At 37.0% G+C, this 23,201-nt stretch overlaps 1 long non-coding RNA gene across 4 annotated transcripts; it reads left to right on the top strand.

The window, feature by feature from the left end:
* Positions 1 to 174: 174 nt before the first annotated feature.
* On the top strand, positions 175 to 7,102 carry LOC120273839. 4 transcript variants are annotated; one of them, XR_005540636.1, is made up of 9 exons: positions 175 to 365; positions 492 to 559; positions 643 to 719; positions 815 to 907; positions 2,052 to 2,205; positions 4,215 to 4,316; positions 5,539 to 5,643; positions 5,761 to 5,983; positions 6,982 to 7,102. It is a non-coding gene; the product is annotated as an uncharacterized LOC120273839 (long non-coding RNA). The 4 variants fall into 4 exon arrangements; XR_005540639.1 differs by having other exon boundaries at positions 5,814 to 5,983; XR_005540638.1 differs by having other exon boundaries at positions 5,863 to 5,983.
* The last annotated feature ends 16,099 nt before the right edge of the window (positions 7,103 to 23,201 follow it).

The raw sequence follows: 23,201 nt of genomic DNA on the forward strand, positions 1-23,201 counted from the left end.
AAAAAATACAAATACAATAATTTTTTAATACTTGTATTATTATATATAATTATATTATATATATAATATATTATATAATTATAATTCCATCCGCTTGATGCCTCGGTTGGAATTATAATTATAATTAATTAATTATAATTAATTATATTATATAATTATTATACTTGTCTTATCCTCTCCCTCTCTCGAGATTCCGACAAGCCACCTCCATCTCAGCAGCCGATCGTGACGCCGACGATCGCCAGGCCGCCTTCCTCATCCTCTCCTCCTCCACTTGGATCCGATCGGCGACCGCTATTGCTTCTCCGCTTGGTGTCTCGGATGTCCCACAATCATCACCATTGTTGCCATTTCGAGGATTTCAGGTATGATCCTCTTTACACCCTCAACTTCGACGACGCCTACCTCGCCGGAGATCTATCTAAGTATTGCAATTTCTTTATCTAATTTTCTTATGAGTTTTCCTAATTTTTGTGGTGTTTTGGTTCTAGATCTGCTAACGAATGACTATAATTTTGATCGCAAGTTGACAATCTTGGCCTAGAGTGCTTCCGAAGTGGTATTGTGATCTATAAACCTTTTGATTGATTTATTTCTAAATTTTTGTTGGTTTGGTGATTAATTAACTTTTTCTAGGGTTAGGGTTCATTGATTTAGGTATCAAATACTGTTTTCAAAGGAGAAGATGATGGTGGTGGAGAAGCTCTCTTCCTTATAAGGTTTTTTCTATGCGATCTCTAGATCTTTTCTTCATTTCATTTCATTTCATGTTATTATTGTTATGACTAACTTGGTGATGGTTTGAGTTTCTTAGGAATCGAGGCCAGAGGCTTCATATTTGGATCACCCATTGCACTAGCTATTGGTGCAAAGTTTGTCCCACTGAGAAAGCCAAGAAAGTTGCCAGGTATGATGATTTTTTTTCCTTTCAAAATATTGAGTTCTGCTTGGTGATTTCTCTTTTTATGCACAATGATTGTCAAGGTTGAGTTGGGTTTTAATGATCTATTTTCAGGAAGATAAATATTCAGGCATGCACTGTTTGATATGGGTTATTTGAAAAGCTTACGTTACTAGAACTTGAGTTAGAATTGCACAAGTTTTTTTTTTAAAAAAAAAAAATTAGGATAGGTTGCTTGCTTCATGGGTTTGCCAGAATCGTTTTCCTGTATCTTGTGTTTGATTTACCTTTTCTTTTTAATGAAGCTCTTGTTAGAGCAAGATTATTCTTTACATCTATTGGCTAACAATTCAACCCACTAGTGTGAGTTCGTTAAACAATTTGTATTGCGAAAGAATGACAGGGAAATGAGAGATGCAGTGGGATGTTTATATATTGATATCTGGCATATTTTGTGTGTGTTTATCCATAACTTGATTTACTTTGTTGATGAAATGAAATCAAAATTCTCGCAAGAGAGAAGGGACTACTACTTTCTAGTGGCGTGCAGTAAAATAGTTCATGAGAATCAAGGAACTTAGATTTATAGTCCAATGTAATCTTTTATCATGCTCATATCTGCTGCTGCTGTTCATCGCAAACTGCCTTCTTAATCTCTAGAAATCTATTAATATCTACTTTTAACTGCAATTATATTTAATTTGTTAAATTTTTTTGCTAAAAGCCATTAAATAAATAATTGACTTATCTTTCCACCCATTAAGATTCACCCAGCCTTCCTCCTCCCTTAGAGATCACTATGTGATCCGACCTCAATCTGCATAAAAATTGCCAAAGGAATAAACAATAGACCCTGGTTTCATTAGGTTCATTATAATAAATGAATTTTTGTCAATGAATGATCCTTGGATTTTCCTTTCCAAGGTTATTGATCAGATGCCATTGTAATCTGATTGACAAAACCCTGATGTTCAAGCTGTTGTTACTTGTTGGTTGTATGTTGATGATGTTGCATGTTATTTAAGCACTCCCTGTTTGGCCTTCTCTTTCTAGCTTTTATCGTATGTGGTTACCTGTTTTGATTTATTCTCTTTCTAGCTTTTATCTTATGTGGTTATCTGTTCTGAGTTATATTTTGATCGCCTTGCAGAAACTCTGGAACTATGCATCTGGGAAGTTCTTGAAAGTATATACAGGCCATGTCAACCAAGCTTACTGCATCACATCCACGTTTTCTGTTACAAATGGTAAATACATTGTCAGTGGCTCAGAGGACAATTGTATATACATTTGGGATCTGCAAGGTAAAAATTTGGTTCAAAAACTGGAAGGTCACAAGGATGCTGTCATCTCTGTATCATGCCATCCGACCGAGAACAAAATTGTTTCTGCTGCCCTTGACAGGGATAGATCTATAAAAATTTGGGCTCAAAACTAGGCAACAAGCATTTGATGATTCGTTTGGTTGGGGAAAAAAAATTAAAAAGAAACAATTATTTGCTAAGTGAAAGCAAAAATTGTTTTAATTATCAATTTGTTGTGAAACTTATGAACTGTTAGTATTCAAATGTCTGACCAGGTTGTGATGTTTCATTTTAGTAGTAAGTTTAGCTCATTTATGTCAAAGTCTTTCATTATTTATTCATTTATGTGCTTTTCACTGGTTGGAGCTTTGGTGGGACTTTCTTTTATTTGTTTGATTGAAGGGAGTTGGATGTCCTAAAAGTATCTTAGTGTACATTGAGTTAAAAGATCTGTTATGTACCTATTGGGTCATGTGTAGCTACAAATATACTATTGAACAAAATGAGGATGAACTGAAAAGTGCCAAAATGCATCTTTACTGAGTTGAAATTTGGTCATCTCTTAACAGAGTGCTTAAATTGATTATTATCCATGAGGATGAATTTATAAATAACTAATTAATTTAATTTTTATATTCATTATAAGCAAATAAAAAATTATACTGGAGGGTATGTGAATAAATATGGTTTTTATAAAACCATAGTTTCCATTACTCGCTTTTATAGAGGTAATCTAGTAATTTTATCAAATTAGGTAGTAGCTCTAACTAATAATTTTTCTTACACTTAGTACTGGATTCTTCCCTTTGTTTTGTGGAATTTGAAATGCTGAAGTTGGAATTATGCTAGGTTCCTTATCAATATTCCTTAAATTATTCTATTGTTCAAGATTAGCTTAGTATTGTTCAGATGTTAGACCAGAGAGACTGATTGATATGGCAGCTGAAGAGAATCTTCTTTATTGGGTATTTTCCTTTTTTTTCTTTCTTTTTCTATTTTTATTTATTTTTTTATTTTACCCCTGGTGAATTACTGATTTTTCTTTCTTGATTCTTTCCTTTTTCTGGGTATATTGGTCCATGAGAGGTCCCTCAGTCTTTTGTATATTTTTCTATTCTCTCTGAGCAAATGCTAATCATGCCAGCTCAGTCCTATTACCTGCAGCTCAGAATAAACATTTTTACGCCACTCCAAGTTTTTCTATGAATTCAAATTCCTGAGTGGAGGATTTCTTTGTTAAGTGTGCATGGTTCAGTAGTTGGCCCAAATAGATCTTGGTTCCTGTCAAGCTTGGGAAGCATCTTAGAATCTCAGAACTTTTTTTTTTCTAATTACAATTGCTGAATTGAGTAGTTAACTGTAGTAAGAACAAAGGCTAGAGTTGATTGTAGGTTGAATTTGTTGTAGACCTACTTGCATTTCCAGATCAATCTAGATTCAAAGGAAGCATTCCGCATGGGCTGTGTTACGCCAGTAGTAAACTTTCTTGGCAGAGTGCTCTTGCATTTGTGGTTGTAACTTTTATAAGTTTACTCACAAATGCTGGAGAAGGTGGTGGTTCAAATTCACCAAGATCTTTTTTTTTTAATGCCATATAAGTCTTCAAGATTATTGCCCTGTCATTTATTTTGGTATATATTTTTTTGAGTTATATTGTTTGCTTTGTATTAGTGTTGAAACTTGAATGTTGTAAAAAAATTCTAATAGCTCTAAGAAGGAATATTAAGAGGACAATCTGTTATTGGGCTGTTGTTTTTGAGATTTGTAAAACAAATTTTAAACTCATTGAATTTAAGGCCTTTATCAATGCTAGGTAATTTGAAAATCCTAGGAGTCATAAGGCTATATCTTTATAGGACAAACATAGTCATAAGGTCTCTTACTGTTCTGTTAATGAATAAGTGAATCTTAGGGTTGTGTTGTTTGGTTATTCTTCATAACTGCAATCTATGTTTAAAGTAACATATATATATATGGATTAACCTCACCTTCTTATGATGTATTTGCAGGAGATAGCATTATCACAGGAAGTTGTGGTGTCATCAAAACAGTTCTGGTAGTTGATTGATATAAGCAAAAGGTTCACTTATTCAGCCACATAAGCACAGAAGGTAATCTTTTTGCATTTCACTTTGAATGGATTAATGGATCAAGGAACAAAATGATGCTTGCATTGTGACCAATGATGGAAAAGAATGCCTGTATGGACTTCCTTTCTTTTTTATTCTTTTTTTTATTACTAAGCTTTAACTCGCAGTTTTTGAGGTGCATTTTGTTACTATTGCTGTATTCTTCTTTGAGAGGCTATGAAGTTGGTTTATTGTGAATGATCAGTGTGTTTTTTAAAGCCAAAGTTTTATTGTAAAATGTTCAGTTTTTAATGTTTTATTAAGAGTTTAATTATGCTCTTTATTTCGCTCCAAACTTTATTTTGCCTCAGATTTGTTTTCCTTATTGCATATTAGTACAGCAAAAAGGGTGACGATGGTTCCACAAGTGCGTATTAATGTGAAACTCAGCGAGTCTAGATAAGCATTGATACCAGTGCTTTTAAGATATTAGATCTTAAAAGCACTGTGAATAGAATCTGAATTATAGTTAGATCTTAAGGGTGATGATGGTTCCGCAAGTGTGTATAATTAAATCTTAATTATAGTTATAGGGTTAAAAGCACTGTGAATAAAATCTTAGACAGTCGGGTTGAACACTCATGAACCCCAAGTTAAAGAAATGTAAGCAGCTGTGGGAGAAACATACTCAAGAAAATAAACAAGTTGAAAATGCTTGCTTCTTGTGTTTATACATAGAAAAATAAAAGTTAACCCTAGAGTAATAAAAGGCTGAGTGGTTTCTGGAGGCATGGATAAAATAGTTTCTTCCTAGCTCTATTATTTTGAGTGCTTGATTCAAACTGGAAAACTTTTGAAAATAGAAATGCCAGCGATTTCTTTTGTTCAATTGGAAAGTCTACAAGGACTTTTATATTATTTATTGTTTTCTTATTTTATTCTGTTTTAGCATAAACGTTATAGAAATTCCACATTTTCTTATTTTACTGTGGAATATATGCTTGTGAATGTGAGTCATGCATATTGCATTGCTTCGGGCGAGGAATTATGGGATATTAATTATATATATATATATATATATATGTTGTGGAAGTAGGGGCTGAATACTTTGTTATTTTGTTATGTACTCTCTTTCCAACTTCCAGCTTTCTCAAAGGTCTCACATTTTTTGTTTTATGTAGGTTGCTCAATTCCTCTCGATGATCCTGAGACCATAGTAATCCCTCTCTCTCTAATTTGTTTCTTTCTTTGCCATTATCTACAGGCAGGGATGCCGGAGGTTGCCTTATTAGGTTCATGGACGAGGTCAACTCACAAGCTTTGGGTCAAGCGATTACGACGCACTGCTTCCTTGCCGGAGCTTCTGCAGGTTTGTTTAAGAATTAGTTGTTAAATGTTCAAATTAATATTATTTACATCCCAAATTGTGTTGGTCATATAGCTTCTGATTGGATGATTTTTTATTTTTGTAATTAACACCTTGTAGTTTCTCACTGATTTCGTTGGTGCAATACATGAGGAATGGTTACATGAATGCAGCGTTCCAGGGTCTAGTACAGCCATCGATGAAATAATTGTTTTTTTTCAGACTATGCCACAAACGACATCTGCAGTTGCACTTTGGATGTTTAAACTTGATACTTTGATCTACCCTCATTTGGAGAGACTCCAACAAGAGAGAACACCTGGAAGAATGGCTCAGGAGAAACGTGAGTATCATTCTTATGTTTGATTTTTGTTGAAGAGTTTGTTGGTGATTTTGTAAGCTTGCAAGGAACACTTATGTTTGCCTACTTGATCATAATCTTTTTACTTTCCTAGAGGCAGAGCCAACTGATCTTTCTTTCTTAATTGTAGTAATCATTTTTATCGGATTCAAATGCCTATTTTTGTTTGCTTTCAATCAAAACGCCTTTAATATTCCTCTCATTGCCTTTCATGATCTGGGGATAAAGGTGGATAGATGGTGTCCGTATTCAATCATATCTCCATCTGATTATCATCTGAGATATTTTTTTTTTACACTTCTTCGCACGCTATCTGATTGCCTTTTTTTCCCTGTTAATATTTTAGGAAGACGAATCTGCACAAGATAGTTAAAGATTAAAACATCAATCCCATTCCTCACATCACAAATAGCCTGTTTGGCTAGATTAGGAAATCCAAAGTACAACATAGATTCACTGGAGGCCTTTGATTATCCTCAAGCGCATCTGGTAGCATATTTATAGTTAGGCCTCAGTCATATTTTTGGCCACGCAATGTGGAAGTCCTCGTTCCTGGAGGCCATCAAATGCTTGTAGAAACTGCTGTAAGATCTCACCAAGTTGATCATGTCATAATGTTAAATAAGCTAGCTTGGCTGCTGCAGGCGCGGCTGGAACTGATCTTCTCTTCTGTTTCCGAACGTCTGACATCCAGTGGTTTGTTTTTTTTTGGAGCTTCAAATTACATGCAGTGATGGAAGCCTGACCTTGTTCTTACACAGCAAAAATTGATGTCAATATTCACCACTCAATTCATATAGTTCTTACATTTTTGGTAGTCTCTCTGTTTCTTATACTGATGTTTGCTTTTGCATGTTTTTCCTATTTATAGAATAAAAAAAAATTTATCGTTTTGCTCCGTCATAGAAGCTTGTTTCATAGAGACATCACCTTTGGTCTTATAAATTCTTGTCATTATTTACTGGTTTTCTGTTTTCTAGGTTTGAGAAATTTTTTGGGAGGATGGCCGATGGATCCTTATGTGTTACACAGGCAATGCAACATGAGCTTGCTCAAAAGCTGGGGAATCAAGTGAGTTAGATATTTGCGAGGCATTTTCACGAGAAAAAAATCTAATTTCTTATGCACGATCATTTTGTCATGTTTCATAGCCATGTCCTCTGTGACCCGAGCCTCCTAAATTTTTTTCCATCCCCAGCTTCAAGCGAGGGAAAAAAACATGAGGGTTTACTTGATTCTAAGTTTGCTTGCAAGTTGCCTAATCTCTAGTTCAGATGCATGATCTTCAGAAATATCATAGTTGTTTTGTAGGTTAGGGAACAACATCTGTCATCAAGACAACATATGTGATTGTGTTTCTTTTGGTAATTTTTATGGGTAAAAGTTTTAATGTTGTTTTGATACAAGTGTTTGTATAGTTATACTACATGATTTCCAATGTATATATAGGGCATCTATATGGATTGTTAATTTAATAAGATGATTTTTGTTTGGTAATTCAAAATTTTTAACTAGTGCAATTAAAATAAAAATTAATTTCATATAAATTATTTTTTTTCACAGATTAAACAAAAGCGTCTTTGGCAAAGCGTAACAAAAAGTTTTTATTAAAAAAATTGTGCCAAATACCCAGTGAGTATATTATATAAAATCGTATTAAAAAAATCATGCCAAATCTTGAGCCAATAAAAAGCGATTGTCGAAAATAGTGCTAAAATGTAGAATCAAAAGTCATGCTTAAACATCGATGGCAATGGTTGGCACAATAGTAAAAACCGTGCCGCTAAAAAGTGATAAAGTTCGAGCGATGATAAAAAGCAGTGCTTAAAAATGTATTTGATGACGAGCTATAAGCACGGTTAATTTTTGGTGCCAAATCATGATCGAAAAATTAGTTTGGCACGGTTTTTAACTCCATTTCCGTGCCAATTTTATCGTGCCAATTTATGATTTTTCTTGTAGTGATGAACATAGTCAGAAAGTTTCACCTCATTAAAAATAATATAAAAATAAAAACAAATCATTTTCTATATTTATATGTATAGAGATATATCATTTTCCAAAACTACATTTTAGATAAATGATGTACAAAAACAATGTAATGTTTTCAATTGCAATGTCTCAATAAGAACAGAAGTTGAGATTTTTGGTTGTGATATAGAAGCAAATTAAATGAAAATGAAAAAAAGAATCTGAATTTGTGAAAGAATATATGCTGACATAAACTTTAGATTCATTTATCATATAAAAAATCTAGCTATAGTAATAAATGTTCAAAAAAAAAATTGTATATAATTTGTGTTTATTCTTGCAAGGGAAAAAAAAATATGATGTTTCTGTTTCTTTATTTATTATTTTAAAAATTAATTTTGTAAAAAGAGGGAGTTATTGAAAATTATATGGAAAAGTTATATTTATATATACATAACTTTTATAAAAAATGAAAAAAAGTATAATTATGGTCCATAAAATTATATAAAAAAATATTTATTTTAATTTTAAAAAAATTATTTAATTAAATGAAACTGGTCCAAGTGATAAAGGCTTGTGTTAGCTAATCAAATGGTTTCAAATTTAAATCTTTATATATATATATATATATTGCCGGTGGCGTTTTAGAGAACATGTGGTAAAAAAAAATTATTTGATCATTGAAAATAAAATTGGGTAATTATACAATTTTAAAAATCTGGATACATTTAAGTTACCAACACAAGTGATAAACTTTTACCATTACCATTATTATTATTATTAGGGAAAATTACTGTTCATCCATCGTAATTTTCAAAACTTCCCAAAAATCCCCTCCTACTTTTACACACTCCGGACAGCCTTTCCGTTAGTGTTTAACTTCCCTTTTACCCCCTACCGTTCACTTCAAATGGGTCCATGTTGTGAAATCCCATTTTTCTGCGTTGAAAATGGTGGGGAAAAAAAGTCTCAAATCACATCATGTTCAACCTTTTTCGAGGGCTTTCGCTTGGTTTCGATAGACGATGCCTAGAAGTTGCATTACATCTTGTTCTTCTCCCTCATTTCTCCTCATTTGGTTTGTTCGACTTGATTACTGCCGATTTCATGTCGATGAGAATCTCTTCGTTGCTTTGTCAGTTTGACCGATTCTGCGGGTGTTTATTATGGCGACTCATTTGTGGTAGTACGGGTGAAGTTTATCATACCGAAATATATAAATCGGTTTCTCAAAAGAAAATGAGAGTTGATTTCCATCGGATTGGTCAAGTGCACTCCATCTTCAAATGAGCGTAGTCGATTTTTTATTGTCGAGGGAGCGAGGCGTATGCCATTGTCGTCTCCGTTTGAAAACGAGTTCATTTCGTTGTAAAATTCTTCTCGTTTATGGTTATCTATTTGTATATTTTAAATACTGTTTAACTATTTGCTATTATCTGTTTAAATATATTACCAATATGTTTAATAATTGTCGTCTCCGTTTAACTTTATCTTTACCTGTTTAACTATTCATATTAACGTGTGAATTCTCAAAGTCTCTGCGTAAAATATTGATCTTTTTCGTTTGAACTGAAGTGTTGGCAGGTGGCACGTGGCAGGTGGCAAGGTTATGGTATCCCGTGCATAAGAATTAATGACGACATTAATTCTTATACACGGTAACATAAATATCCGAACACCCGTTCGTTGTCATTAGTCAATCTCGGTCCACTGTGCGTTTCACTTTTTTCTCGGATATGAAGCGTCAACCTGCTTGTGGACTTCACACCATAAATAACAAGGAAGAACCGCTTCCCATGGACAACCACTCCTCGTCGTCCTCATCATCATCCTCCTCCTCCTCCTCCTCATCTGCTTCACGCATGTATGATATTATTTGGAGTCGGGATGAAAATTCAAATCGACTCTATCCCGGAAAGGATGTCTCGTGATCCTCCTCATCTTGAGAATCGATCGGTAGTAATCACACGATAAGTTAAACTATCTTTTTCACTTGCAGTCGAAATACCGCATAATTGCACGATGTCGGAGGATTCTCCAGTGATGGATGGCAGGGCGAGAAATTAGCAGGCATTTCGACTTGGGTAAGAAAAAAGTTTTTTTACTTATTGCGTGATTCGGAGGGATTCTAGAGGAGGGAGATCGAGAAACATCCTTTAAAGGCCGAGTTGATATTTATCACTGAGACTTTTTGTTACCGTTTAAGAACCTTCGTCGAGTGTACAAATATTACTTTTACGTGTTTAACTATCGGGATCTTAGCTTAAGTCGAGACCATGACACATTGATTAATAGATGTTTTTCATGAATGTGTTTGTTTAACCTTTTTAATGTTCTCGTTGTGCGAGGTTCAAGTTGATGCACATGTTATGCAGACCGTCGTGAGCATTCGAATGTCGGACACTTGTTTTAGTTCTACGAGGGTCAGTCGCGAGTGTCCAAGGTCCAAGAAGAGTTGTAAATGTTGTAAATGTTGTAAATGTTGTAAATGTTTTATTTTAAATGAAACAAGCTTATTTGAATGTGAACTTATGATATTTAATCGAGTTCTCCATTGTAAGCGTTTAAATATTTTTAAACAAACAAACCTATTTGAGTGTCTCCTTGTGATAACTTGTGAAATTTAAATAGAGACATAGTAAAAAAACAATTTGGGAAACAAAAGAGCGGCATTGTAAACAATACAAAAAAAGTTAAACAATAATCAATTTACTCTTTAAACAATGACAACGGTGTTTAAGCAAATACGTAAAGATGTTTTAAAGCGGTAACCCGGGAGGTACCCATCTTGACGTGATGTCGGTGAAAAGCATTCAATTTAAACAATAATATATATTTTTAAAAGCAGTTAAATCACTATATTTAAGCGGTTTTACGTATTATTTACATGATATAGACTTTTAGTTAAATAGGTAGCGAGTTATTTTTAAACACTATATATATATATACTGTTTAAACATAAAAAAAGCTAGCGTTTAAGCAGAGACTCATGTTGAGGTGAGAACTTTCATTCGAGCGATGACAATATGTCTTCATCGCGACAGTGACATATATTTCCCTTTTTGCCCTTGGGATGGAGGGAAAAATACCGCCCAATCACATCACGTCTAGTCTAACCTCTATGCATACAACTGTGCACTTTTTTGTTTGCCTATCTGACTGGTGTTTATTGTTTACATCTTCTTCTCTTCTTCTTCGTCTTCTTTTTGTTCTTCATTTCATTTGGTTTGTACGATTTGGTTTTCGGCCGATATATTATGGAAGTTTTTGTGGTATTGCTAGATTCAGCGGGGAGGGAAAAGAGTGCTAATGTTCACGACTCGAGACTTCTTGGGAGTTGGTGTTAGGTGAGATATGTGAGCGATGGGGTCTCGAAGTTTCTCTTGTCAGGGTGAAGTTTATCACACCAGATGGATATAAAACGGTTTGTCCAATAGAAAATAATGTTAACTTCCAGCGGATGTGTCACGTGCACTCCATCTTCAAATCTTGTTGTAGTTGATCTTGTTGTCGGGAGCAGACGATGTGCCATTGTCGAATCCTAATGAAAAGCGAGTTTTTACTCGTTGTAAGTTCCTTCTTTTTTATTTGATCCAGTTGTATGGGTTCATTATTGTTTAAATATGTTAGTCACTGGTTAACATCTTGTACTAATCGTTTACATTATTCGATAACTGCTTAATTATTTAATTTAACGTTTAAATATTGTCATTGTCACTTAAACATTATATTCTCCGCTTAACATATTGATCTTTTCATTTGACTGAAGTGTTGGTAGGAATTCAGATTTTGCGAGTGCTCCCGTTCAACCCCATGGTGACCCTAACGGTGTGGGATGTCTTCCTTCCTCGTCAGATCATTCTAAAGTCTTTGTCGTTGGATATTGGACAGCGTTTTTGGCGAGTGTTGAATATTTCGAGGGGACGTGCTCGAAATCATGCGATCAAGCGGATTTTGACTTCAAATTCATAAAGAGCGAAAAAAACATCGGGTGGTGTGGAATCTGGCTGCCGAGTGGTTGTCGTTGAGCGCATTCATGCATCAAAAGAGTATAATAAAAATACTTTCAGAATCAAGACAATCAACACGTCACACACTTGCGGTGGTGGCGTAGGTTGGCGTCGCATCAGGCGTCCAAAAAATGGGTAGCGCTGCGAGTGATTCAGAAGCTCAAGGACCGGCCCTTGTACAAGGCCATCGATATTTAGAAGGACATGTTGCAGGAACATGGTGTGCACATACTCGTACAAAGCGAGGCTTGGTTGGGAAAAAGAGCATGCCGGGTGGTCCTTGGCCAGGGTGACATCTCCGACTATATTTGTTGCTTTGGTATGTGGATAAGGTGGGTGAGACAAATCGCGGCGTTGCGATCGTGGAAAGAGGCGGTGATCGTTTTAAGCGTGCATTCTTTTCTTTCAGCGCGTGTATTGTGGGATTCAAGAAGGCTTGCAGGCCGCTGCTGTTTCTCGATGATACCCACCTCCTTGGTAAATATCGGGGTACACTACTGGGTGCCACAGGGAAAGATGGAAACAATGGTTTTTTTCACGTCGCCTTCGGTATAGTCGACAACGAGTCCGATGCTAATTGGACTTGGTTCATATCTAAGTTAGGCGATGCTTTATACGAGGAAGGAGATTATCATGAGATAATTACCTTCGTGTCGAGACGAGTCGAGGGCCTTGTGAGCGCATGATTGCAGAGTCTTCCCTTCTTCGCCACATACATCTCGTCTTTGACATTTTGGAGGCTAATTTTTATGAAAGCCAATGTCGGACTTGGGAAGGCATTGAGGGAGGAGTCTTGGTCTCTATGCTTCCGCATTGCATGGGCATCCACGGCCGAAAGATTTCGATGATACTGGTGAGATGAGCTGCGAGCCACTTCACCGAAGCTCATCATGGTTGATTAATAAATCGGATATGGCACATTGGTCGAAATTATCATTCGAGAGGTGATCATTGGGGTGAGATGTATTCAAATGTTGCGGAGTCGTTCAATGCTTGGATCAAAGAAGCTCGTCATTTACCGGTCACGAAAATGGGATTTACACTTAACATTTAGTGTTACCCTTTAAAAATTTTCCATCTTTGTTTAATTAGACTTGTCTGACTTTAAATATTAATCCTTTCGTTTAACTATTTACAATAATGTTTAAAAATGTTTACAAATTATTTTAACCATCATCATCTTTTGTTTAACCTTATGTGACGGGGTTCAAGTTGATGCGTATGTTATGTAACGGGCGTGAGCAGCAGACAAATGGGAGACCTACTTATGCCCGGACATACATTCGAAGGTAGAGATAATTGTTGAGGATAGCGAAATCTTGAGTTGAGTCGTTGTGTCGATGATCGTTCTGACAGTGATCGACCCGGTCGCGACAACTCTGTAGATCTTGCCATCAGAACTTGTTCATGTCGGAGGTGGCAAGTTTATGGTATCCACTTGCAAACAAGCTTCTTGCTGACAATAATGCGAGACCAGACACCAGCGTTCATCGATTTATTAGCGGCTACTTCACCGTCGATAATTACAAGCTGGCGTATAAAGAAGCTATATTCCCCATACCCGAGCGATGGCGGGCCTTGAGGGCGAAATCGTGTGCTTTGTTTGCGACCGCTTTGTGCGAGAAGGAAGCACTGGGCGTCTAGGCGAAAAGAGGATCGAGTTGCAAGCGTTTGATGTCCATGAGTTACATTGCGACCCGGCTGCCATGGATCCGGTCACAATCGTAGATCTTGTAATGAAATTGTCGCCGACTAGGCATTGTAAATAGCTGACTTCTAAGGAGAAACAATCGAATTAGTGGAAATTTTTCATATTTAAACTCTTATTCTTTACAGTGTTATCAGTTATTTAAACAGAGATAGTGTTATGTTAAACAGAGAAACTTTAATGTTAAATGTTGGAAACTGATATTTAAACGATAGATGGTAAAGTTAAACAATTAAATTGAGATGTAAACAATGACACTGTAAATTAAACAATGAAATGACACTGAATGGAATTTAACATGCTTTACAATTGAAAACAAACAAAATTGACATTGACATATCTGAGTCGGGGTTCTTGAAAATGAAAAAAATGAATTGAATTTGAGCTGGGTTACATTCGAAAACAAAATTGACATTAACATATACAAGTCATGTTCTGCGGAAACAAAATTTAACCCGCTTCGTATGACCCCCCCCCTTTCTCATGGAGCGCGGTTGCCCTCCCTCCTTAAGTATCGCGGGTAACATACTTTAATCTCGGGTGAGGGGACGTCCCTGCTGCGGTGGCCGTAGCTTCTCACACCAAAGTAATTGCTCGATAAACCGCATGATATAGGCGCGCGTAATCGACGCTTCCCTTGTTTTTCTTTGTGGGGTTTCCATGTCGTAAGCAGTGGGTACTTTGCGATCGGCGACTTGTCGAGCTGCATATCGGCGGTACGTGTCGAATAGATTCCACTTGTCGAGATATGCAAGTTGAGATTAAGATACCAATTAAATAACAAACACTATCAATCGGACATAATTAAAAGAACTTACCATGTCCAACGCGTCTTTTTCGTACCCCGCGCATGAAGAATAATGCATGTATTCTTGTTTGTCATTGTCAAGGACGACGACATGGAAGTGGTCATTCATTATTATCGAGAGAATGACAATTTGAACTTCATGCAAGCTATGCACAGCATCTCCGATCATAGGCATAGTTGTTTCATGTGCGTCGTCCTGCTTTGACATAAACAGACAACGGTCTTGCATGATGGGCGGCGCTTCTTGTAGGGATATGGCACTTTGCTCAGCGACTTTTGTATTATGCATACAAAAGCGTCTATCACATCATCTGTGACCATCTCCTTATCCTCAAGCAGAGTGTATAATTTGTCCCGATGTGGTCTTGTGACGTCATTCTTCCACACACGGCAGTCTTTGAGATTAAACGATAACAAATATAATTAGACCATATTCTAAATATTTAAATGATATTATCAATGTTCAAATGATATTATAAATAATTAAACGTTAAGTAGATAAATTAAATGATAACATATAAACATTTAAACACTATCACAAAAAAGTTAAACACTATCATATAAACTTTAAACACTATCGTGAAAACTTTAAGCTTACCTGTCCATACGGCAGTTAAGGAAGATCCTCATCAACTCCTGCTCGTATTTGTTAAGACGCGATTGGCCAACCCATTTTTTCTTCTTCGGAACGAAGACTTGCCGAGCCGTCTTGTCCCAATTTTGATTGGCCTTGATCATCTCCCTCGTTTCTCGGTCGGGGTCTTCATGGGGCACTGTCGTTGAGCCTTGACGGTGTTCAGCACCAGCAGCATCTTCCTTCGATGCGGGGACGACGACAGCATCAACCACAGACACATCCTTACATGGTTGTTGTTATCGTTGGATTGTGTTTGGCTTCGATGCGAGGACGACGATAGCATCAACCACAGACATACCCTTACATGCTTCTTTTTGTTGTGGGATTGTGTCCCCTGCTCGATGAGGATCTTGTCGGCCACGCCACGCGCACGCAGCAGCAGATTCAGCGATCTTCTCGGTACGTGGCCACGGCAGCGAGCATCAACGGGAGACACACCCTTAGCTTGTTCTTGTTCTTCAGGGATTGTGTCCATCTTTGATGCCGCAATCTCTGCAGCCGGTTCCACCGGGTCGGGGATTTCATTAACAAGGGAGTAAATGATCTTCTCAACCGCGGCAACGGCCACATCATCTACGATGTCCTCCATCGTCATGGCCATGTCATCTGACGGCCAGACTTCGATGACTGACATCGGTCGCCGATGGTGGAGATAGAGGCAGTATTGTTCTCCTCTTTTTCGCAAGTCTCTTCGAATGTGGCCGTCTTGGAATGGCCACCCCGATGATGTTGTCGTCGTCAAATTCTGACGGCTCGTCCATCCCGGGTGATTCATTTCTTTGGAGGGACGACGCAGTCGATTGTGAACATCCTTCCAGTGCCCCAACACGAGCGATAAGCCGAGGAAACTCGGTCATCAATATCTGGCACGCCTGCATAAGAGTGGCAGTAACATCTTCGCCTAAGGTAGTCGGTGGGGCTGCCATGGTCTGGGGGGCTGCCACAATTGGGGGGACTATCGTTGTCGTGGTAGGGGGGTTGTTGCAATTTGGCGGGATAGGGAGGGCTTCTTGAGGCCGAGGAATGCGTGTGCGTGGTGGGCTGGAAGTAGGAGAACGATATTGAGCGCAGACGATAGAGGTCGCCCTCTCATCCCGCCTTCGAGCAAGTGGTTTTCGAGACAATAGCATCCATCCGTCGGTTGGCCCCAACAAATATTTCTTCTTGACGACTCACGGAACCATTTCAGAAACTAACATATGTAAACCAAACAATTTCGATGAAATCATTCGGGTTTAAACTATAACAACTATATTTAAAGCGAGTTTTTTTATATTAAAGCAAAGTATAGATTATATTTAAAGCGGAGAACAAAATATTTAAACCTTTATGAATATATTTTTAAAGCTGTAAATAATAAAGTTAAACGCTAAATAAAATGTTTAAACATTAAATACTTCTGTTAAACATTGTCCATGATTTATTACCTCTTTTCCTTCGAGCAATGACAAGCTGGTTTCTACCGTCGCTTGCTTCCGGTAACTACTTTCACCGTAGCATAGCATCCTTGGGATCTTGCCGAAACGGACTTTCTTTCCCGTTCCAGTCAGCTCGTAAAACCATACATTAAGCGCGACCGAGCACCCCTTAATATATCTTGTGTTGGTCTTCTTCCCGGCGCATCTATCTTGCACTTGAGCGGCTGCTTGTGGAATGTCCTCCATTAGCCACTTGTGTGTCTCATGCGCCCATGCGTATCGCCCCATGGCGGGTAGATCATCGACATAATCAATGATCCAGTTTGGAACCGAGCATGATGTATTTGGGAAGATGACTGTACCCGTGAGGTACACCATCAGGAGTTTGACAAAATTATCTTCTTCCCCCCTCTGTCGAACAAGTTGCGCAAGAGTGCTCTTGATGGAGTCTCTGTGTCTCTCGTAGGTTTTTGATAAATACCTCCCTTCGACGCCGAGCGGGTTTTTCTTCTTCGAAACACGATTGCGTCGCCATCACAGCTGCAGACCAAGAACGAGGGGCCACATCCACGAGGGCTCGAAACTTCGGCGAGCTTTTCCTCGATCATGAATTTATTGATGCGGCCATCGTACTCTGCGATGAGAGAATCAAGAAGGGCCTTCTCTTGGTATATAGCTTCCGACTCGGTGAATCTGCAAAGCGGTGTCCTTTGGATGATCTCCCGAGTGTCGAGGGGTCATGTTATCTTTCAATTCAGCTAAGGTCTCCACTACCGATGTCAAATAGCATCGCCCATTAACTAGGTTGACCGCTATAGTCACAAGCCTGCGACAATAACAACACATTCAACATGCACGTATTCACAAATGTTTAAGCGGAAATATAAGATTTTTAAAGCGGTAACCTTCGGTTCTTAAACGAGAGATATCAATGGTTAAAGCAGAGAACCCGTTTATTAAGCAGAGAAAAACAATACTTAAACGGAGACAACAAAATTTAAAAGCTGTAACATCTCATTTCTTAAAGCGTAAAACCCTCATTTGTAAAAGCGCAACCATATCAAATGAAAGGAAATATACATTATAAATATTACACAAATCATAACAATCAAAAAAACTATTTTGATAGTGTATACAGACGAAAGCGCAAAACAACACAAAACCTTAGCCGAGAAATTGCCCTGCAGACTAACAAAACCCCAGCCGAGAAACCTCCCTGCAGACTTCAATATCTTCCAACAAAAATAGGAGCACAAAACGAAACCGAAACCATAAAACCATACTCAATACCTTAGATTACAAACTGATGAAATGCCAACTACTTGCGTGGGACTTCTCCTTCGAGATACCGGTGGAAAGGAAAAAGCTGCAATTACGGAGGTGCACGTAGAGAGACAACTTTGGAGATAGCTTCGAAAATGGAAAAACTGAAGACGCTAGTTGAGAAAAAATAACTAAAAGGCTCCGATAGAATTCGTCTCTTGGGGTTACGATCACGGAAACCCCCCACTTCCTCTCATACCGTCGAAATGGGTCTGCGATCACGACTCCCCATGCAAGGGCATTTTCGTCCATAAAATTTGAAAATCACTCCATTGACATCCGTTACATGTTTTTGGGGTTTGAAAAACATGGAATTATAAAGGAAGGGGTTTTTGGGGAGTTCAAAACTAACGGGGTGTTTTTGGCAATATTGCAATCTTAAAGGGTGTTTTTGGCAATTTTTAGTTTGATTTATCGGCCATGAAACTAATACTTTTAATTTATTTGTTTCATGACATGAAACCAATACTTTTTATTTGTTTGATTTGTAGGCCATGAAACTAATACTTTTTTTTTATTTGATTTATCGGCCATGAAACTAATACTTTTAATTTATTTGTTTCATGGCCTTCCCATGAAACAAATACCTTTTATTTGGACAAGTCATATAGGCTTTAATTCATTGTTCATTTATGTTTATATTATGACAATTTATGTTTATAATTTCATAAAGATTAATTACTTGCAAGTTTTTTTTTTTTGAATAATAGATGACAAGCTCCTTTTTTTATGAATATAAACAGTATCAAACCGTATTGAAGCCTGGATGTACATTGTATGTACAATATAAGAATAATATAAAAATCCCGAATGAATAGTGTGTGAACAGTGGGGAACAATACTGCCAGGAAGGGATTTGAACCCATGACCTCCCCTTTACACTTTAGTGTCATACCATCGGGCTATCCAATGGTTGACTACTTGCACGTTTACATGTACGCATCTATCTAAAAAACTAATTATTTTTCAAAAACTTCAATGAACTTTTTTTTTATAAAGTGGATAAACCATAATTTATTAAAATAAAAGGAGTAGTACAGAACTGGAATACAAACTATGAAGACTGCAAGCAAGTAGTACAATGGCCAAAAAGGCTGAACAAAATCCAAGCAACACACATTAGCAAAAACAAAGTCCACTAGAAGTGGAAGGAACCAAAGGAAGGAACAATTCCTAGGGGAAAAGAAAACCCCTGGGAGCTACCCAAGTACATCAGGGCGGTTGATCTCTTTCCTCCTGGGCTCAAGAAACTCAATGTATCTAGTACAAAATATACCAATTACAATGGCTTTATAATCCTTTAAAAATTTATTATGTGGGGTGAGCTATTACATGCGTCTAAGATATTATATCATGGATCATAACCTCATCATGATAAAGTCTCCCTGTCATGTAATCCTGGAAGAGAGAATATCAATCCTCCCATAGGAGATTTTCGTAGAGGACTCGATAAATAATGAATGAACAATATTATGCAGTATTTCAACAATAATATTATATAATATTTACACAGTACTACACAATACCGAAGCTAAAGGGTTTCTATCCTTGGGTTGCCCATTCACTATATTCTAATGAAATATCACTAGTGGTTCTTCGTCCATGTTACATTATGGTTGACAATAAATATATTATAAATAAAATATTTTGAAAATATCTTATTATTTACTTTTATTATGTTATATATCTTAGATGAGATGGGAGAGTGATGATGTACAATATGCATATAATTTATACCAATTTGTACACTCATCCAGCATGTATTAGAATTATATTATGAAATTCAATCCAAAATCTAGTGTGTTTCGCATTAACAGGCTTATGGCAGTACTTCAAGATGAAATAGACAAAAAAAAGTATTTTAAACCTCAAACGATGAAATTGGAACTCTCTCGGTATTATTTGAGTACGGACAAGGCAAACTGGATCGATTACAAGCAACTTACGGCCGACCTTACAACTGTAAGTCAATTTCATAAGATCTTGCAGGACATACTTATACCCGTAAGGGGAATTCAAAGCCAAGTCAAAGAATCTTATAAGCATCGCTCACGCCCTTAACAATGCCCGTAAAGATCATCCATACATCAAATCCATTAAAAAAGGCTGATTTTTGCACATTTTCCCCACCTGATGAACTTTGTTCCGAGTTGGTTAAAGAATCTACTGCATTTACAGTTGATGAATTATAGAAGAAAAAAACCAATCAAATGTCAGAATAATCAACAACAAAAACATTAAAAGTTAAATAAATGAACCCTAAAAATAAAACCTGTGAAACTGAAACAGAATAATTATCAACAATATATAGCTGTTGAGAATCAAATTTTAAGGAATTCTCTTCCCTTCAAAGTTCAAATAATGAAGACAACTTGAAATAACTTACCGACAGATACCAATTCCGATGCAGTTTCAGAGGCCTTTACATAAGGCAAAATTAACATTCTCTTGTTCATGTTTGAGGATCTGAGACTTTGACCCAAGAAAGAAGTCTTGAGAAATGATGCATTCCTGAAAGAACAAGTCTGTAAAGGAGCTCCAAGAGGCTTATCAAGGGAAGATTGCATCTATGGAGATCCCCAAAGAGCACCTATGAATAACAACAGATAGATTATGGAACACTTCAGCTTGTTCTACACATTATTGAAGATACATCAAATTTGATTCCTGTATAAGCATTCACCAAAACTAATTATGATGACAATTTCATGCATTAGTTTTTTCAAACAAAAAATAGGCATTTTCAAGTCGCTCCAACTCAATGAATGAAAAGCCAAAGAGTACAGGATACAGTGAAATAAACTATATATATATATATATATATTTAGGGAGCAAGTTCAGGTACAGCATCATTAATGTTAAAAGAAATAAATTAAACTACATGGGTATAAGTGGCTGCAAATAAGTTCTTGTTTACAAGAAACAAAAATAACTGATTCAAGACCAAGAATGCAAACAAGCCTTATTTTGCCACAGAACAAACAAGCCTTCAAGAAAATTTAAGTGCCAGAGGAAACAGCATTTTGCCATCTTTCTCTCTCTTTAACTCTCTGTTTTCCCCCAAATACAAACATCATACTGTAAAATTGATTTTTCTTTTTTTTTTTAAGTAATTTATTAACCACATCAATATTCATCAACAAAACAATCTCGATGATTTCTATTTTCTTTTTTCAAAAACACTGGACCACTCTTCAAGATGGCTTTCCTATTTTCTTTTTTTAAAAACACTGGACCACTCTTTTTGACACTTTAGTTAAACTTTGTGATGATTTCTTTGTTGGATCTCTCAACTATGAGCATCTAAATTGGATTCACATCGCTCTCATTGGAAAAATCAATGCGCCAGGGGAGGTTTCTGACTATCACCCTTTAAGTCTAATTAACTCCACCTGCAAAATCATTTCAAAGATCCTTGCTTCTCGATTAAGTACAGTGATTAGTAATCTGGTGGATAAATCCCAATCTGGCTTTATTAAGGGAAAGTGCATTGCAGATAATATTATTGGTGCTCAAGAGGTAATTTTCAATCTGCAAAAACGGAAATCTCTTGGCTATGTTTTCAAAGTGGATTTCGGCAAAGCCTTTGACTCTCTAGATTGGAATTTCCTTCTTGAAGTCCTTGCTGCAAGAGGCTTTGGGTCTAGATGCCTATCTTGGATACACACTATCCTTTGTTCTACTAAGACCCAATTCATCATCAATGGTACTACCCAGGGTGATATTCGATGTAAAAGAGGACTGCGACAAGGAGATCCTCTATCCCCTCTTCTATTCGCATTGGCCGAAGATGTATTGAGTGTTATGTTCTCTCATGCTCTTAGATCCAAAGTTCTAGTGGGTGTTCCTTTGGACCAAACTGTTAATATCTGCCACTTTCAGTATGTAGATGGCCTATTAATTTTCTCAGCCTGGGGACAAGAAGATCTCCGAATCATCAAACAAATCCTTTATGTATTTAAAGGATCTTTTGGCCTCTCAATTAATTACTCAAAGAGCTATTTGTATTCCACAAGTTATGGTTTTCAACCACACTCCTCATCGGCAAGAATTCTAAATTATTCCAGAAATTGTTTACCCATAACCTATTTAGGGGTTCCTCTCTCTGGGAAAAGACCAAGACTCCTAGACTGGGCTAAACTCATCGGAATAATTCGCTCTAGACTTACTCCATGGAAAGCAAACTACTTATCCCTTGGTGATCGTTTAACTCTCATTAACTCAGTACTCTTAACTGTTCCAGTCTATTGGATGTCGGTTTTCAAACTCCCCACCTAGGTGATTAAAGATATTGATCAAATTCGTAGAGATTTCTTGTGGAAAGGACCTGATTTGGGTTATAAAGGTATTAGACTGGTTGCATGGAATAGGATCTCCAGACCCAGAGACATGGGAGGCTGGGGAATTCTCAATCTTCAGGATTTTAATAAAGCCCTGATTGGGAAATGGTGGTGGAAACTATCTTGCAATCCAAATTGTGGTTGGTCCAAAATCATTCACGCCAACTATCTAAACAGAAGCTCAAATGGAATTTTATCTCACACTCCACCTAGAAATAAATCCTTCTTTTCGGCAGGTGTTAACTCCACTCTTTTATCTTTTCGGTCTTGCATAAACTTTAACCAGGACGACTCTCTTAACTGGGCATTGGAAAAAAGTGGAAAGTTCACTGTCAAATTCTTTTAGAAATTCCTTATTGATGATGGAATGCGTAGTCCACTCTACCTGCATTTATGGAAAACTCATAGTCCTAGCAAAATAACTTTTTTTTGCTGGCTTACTGGAGAGGATAAAATTCTCACTCTTACAAATCTTTTTAAGAAAAAGGTGCGACTTTCAAAACACCACTGATACATGTGTTCTTTGTCACAAAGCCTCAGAGAAGCTAGATCATCTTTTTCTTGACTGCACCTTCTCAAATTGAATCTGGGCATTTTTTTCCTTCAACTTTTTGACCCAATCTTCCCTCCACAATCTATTCCCTCGCTCTGGACTTTTTGGTTACCATCTATTAATCCTCAACTCCGAAGCATCTGGGATTTCATCTCCCGAGCGATCTTATGGAATATATGGATTGAACGAAAGACCCGTATCTTTCATCTAAATGCTTTACCGTTTTACACTATTATTTTTAAATCTGCTAACATGCTACTTTCCTGTTTTTGAACAGCTGCCGACAATCATCAGCAGTCTCTTACCGAAGCATCCCAACGAATCAAGCCCTCTCTCAACTTCCTTAGCACTAGAGTCTCCAACCAAACTGGCGATCCAGAGCTTGACGTAGCACAAGAGTAGGTCCCTCCACTTGTTTGCCTGGATAAGCCT

This window comes from Dioscorea cayenensis, chromosome 12 (genome assembly GCF_009730915.1).
Source record: "Dioscorea cayenensis subsp. rotundata cultivar TDr96_F1 chromosome 12, TDr96_F1_v2_PseudoChromosome.rev07_lg8_w22 25.fasta, whole genome shotgun sequence".
Classification (NCBI taxonomy): Eukaryota; Viridiplantae; Streptophyta; class Magnoliopsida; order Dioscoreales; family Dioscoreaceae; genus Dioscorea; species Dioscorea cayenensis.